Source organism: Phocoena phocoena, chromosome 4 (assembly GCF_963924675.1).
Source record: "Phocoena phocoena chromosome 4, mPhoPho1.1, whole genome shotgun sequence".
NCBI lineage: Eukaryota > Metazoa > Chordata > Mammalia > Artiodactyla > Phocoenidae > Phocoena > Phocoena phocoena.
In genome coordinates this window covers 104,408,925-104,411,661 of record NC_089222.1, presented here as the reverse complement: position 1 = coordinate 104,411,661, position 2,737 = coordinate 104,408,925, and the positions used below count along the sequence as shown (strand labels likewise).

General features: G+C 47.1%; 1 pseudogene; it reads left to right on the top strand.

The window, feature by feature from the left end:
• The first annotated feature begins 1,477 nt into the window (after positions 1-1,477).
• LOC136122067 (dnaJ homolog subfamily C member 30, mitochondrial-like) lies at positions 1,478-2,236 on the top strand (annotated as a pseudogene).
• Positions 2,237-2,737: the final 501 nt, after the last annotated feature.

Below are 2,737 nucleotides of genomic sequence, written 5' to 3'. Positions count from 1 at the left end.
ATAGTGTATTACATAGGACTAGGGAAAATTTATCATCATGACAGGAAAAGATAAAGCATCTAATAACTGAGTGATACCATATGTATAATCTTTCAAAAATATTTAGGACTTCTGCCCTATATAATAGCTATCTCAGTTTTATCTGCATCCACTCCTTTTGGTACCTTGTTGTTGAAATCAACAATATAAATTCAATGACTTTCTGAACTTCTGCTAGTGAAGACCTGATTGATGGTTCTAAGAGGGAATAGGTATGAACAGGCAGGAGCTGAACCTTTATTTTCAAGTAGCATCAAGCCAGACACAAATCAGTCAAATCAGAACTCGCAACTATACAGACCGGAAGCTGTTTGTGGATAACAGGATGCTTCCACATATCATTTTTATCTTATATCAGGAGATGTAGGTGATTCCAGTCATCCTTGAATAAAACTGTACAGAATGAAATATTTATCACTTTGTTTCAAAACGAATTAACCTTCCAAAAATATTTAAACTCTACCAAATATAAATTTTCCCTGATGCATGTGTAAGGGAAATAAGATTTCCCAGACATGAAAGTGCAAATAAATAAATAGAGCATTCTTTAAATGTCTTATAGGATACTCATTCCTACCAGAAATAAATATTTGACTCATTCCTACCAGAAATAAATATTTCCTGGGTCTCTAATGCCACAATTTCAAGTCCAAGAAGCACTTGAAACAACTATTCAGACTTTGTCTTTTGGGAGCTTTAAGTGTCAGACTAGAGTTCTGAAACTCAAGTGACATCGTGATTATCTAGGGACTTACCTTTGAGTCATGAGAAATAAGTTCTCAACAGCAGAGTTTTGTTTTGCCAGAATAAAAGATGAAGAGCCAATACATAATATTTCCATGAGTGTTCTAGGTTGGAATGTTATTTGGTTAAACTATTCAGGTTTAGAAATAAGTTTTCATAACCTCACAAGGTCTGATCGTTTATAAGGGATTTTTTTTTAGAGTCTGTAGTCACATACCAACAAAATTAATTTTTTCTTGTAAGAACATTGACTAAGTAAAATGATAGGGTTGGTTTATGTGTGGGTGAGCTTCTTCCTTTTAAGCTGCAGCTGTTACTAGTACAAAACTGCCTCTGAAACAGAAACATGGATGCCTACCCAAAACAGGGCTGCATGCTGCCACTTGTGGATGTGTCCTAGAAGAGGTTATGAAAAAGGATTCTCAAGGCCCACAATTCTTATTTTAGTAAATTCTTTCATCTGTTATATTTTGCAGTTTAAATCAGAAGATGCTGTTGCTTGTCTAAGACAAAATGATGCATTATATTGAAGTGGAGAAATCCACACAGTGACAGGGATACAGTAAAAGCACAGGCTTCCATTTAATAACTGAGGGATACCACATGTAGAATCCCGAAGGTTTACAAAACGCTGTGGGTGGAATCACGCCTTTCCCTGGATGTGGAGACCTGTTTACAGATGTACTCCAGTAGAATGGGAAATATCGCTGGGCTTGATCAAAACACCATTTGGGGGTCGCGGCTGTTACTATGAAGGGTGTGGCAGGCCCGGGGGTTTCCACCAAACTCGGGATCGGGCCTGGGCCTGGAAGCGAGGATTTATTCCCGGAGCGACGGCCCTTACTTGCGCACGGCGCTCTACGAGCGGCTCGGCGTCCCCTCCACGGCCACGCAGGTGCAGATCAAGGCAGCTGACTACCGGCAGCGCTTCCTCTACCACCCGGACTGCAACTCGGGGAGCGCCAAGGCTGCCGAGCACTTCACGCACGTCTCCCAGGCCTACATGGTGCTGGGCACTACCACCCAGCGTCGCAGGTAGGACCGCGGCCTGCTCAGCGACGAGGACCTGCGCGGCCCCGGGGTCCAGTCCTCCAAGACGCCCGCCGCCGACCCTGACTCGCCCCGCACCCAGCCTCCCGCCTCTTGGACCCAGGGCCGCTCTCAGGCCTCGTCGGGAGCCAACCGCACCACGCTCGACTTTGACGCCTTCTACCAGGCTCACCACAGCGAGCAGCTGGAGCGCGAGCGGCGCCTGAGCGCCCGGCGGGAGGCCCTTTGCCAGCAGCAGAAGGAACGGGCCAAGAAGGGCTTAGGCTGGGACGGGAGCCGAGAGATGGCTTTTGTCTTGGTTCTGCGCAGTCTTCATCATCCTGGGGTTTCGTTTTTAATCGGAGAGCGGAGGGAAGGAGAGCAGCCCCCCGCCCCCAAGAATTGGCTTTTCTTTTCACCTTGAACCCGTTGCCTTCCACTGTCTACTGTTGTCTACCTCTGCTGGGATCCGAAGGAACTGCTCTCCCCTTCCCCTTCCCCACCCGGCCAACTTAGCCATTGACCTGCACATCCCTACCGCTCTGGTCCAGAAAAGGAGGCTTTTTCATGCCCAAGAAAAAGGCCCCCAATGAGGAGTCCCTAAAGCCCGAGAGGGAGGGGTTTCCTGGAGGCCCTGGGGTGCCTGCTTCCAGATGTTGTCAATTTCTGGAACACTTGCTGTGGCTTTCCTGTAAAGCACCGAGCAACACTCGTCTGTTCCTGCCCCACGTGTGTAGCGTGGGGCTCCTCTGTAACCTTGAAACGTGCAATGTTACTAATTGTGGCTGCCAAAAGAAAAATTCTGCGGTTAAAAGACATTTGTCTTTCTGTGAGTTCCCCAAGCCACAGGTGAGACGCAGTGTAGGGTAAGGATGTGATCTGTGGGAACATGGCCATTCTTTGGTGGTCAGACCCCCACTCCGCC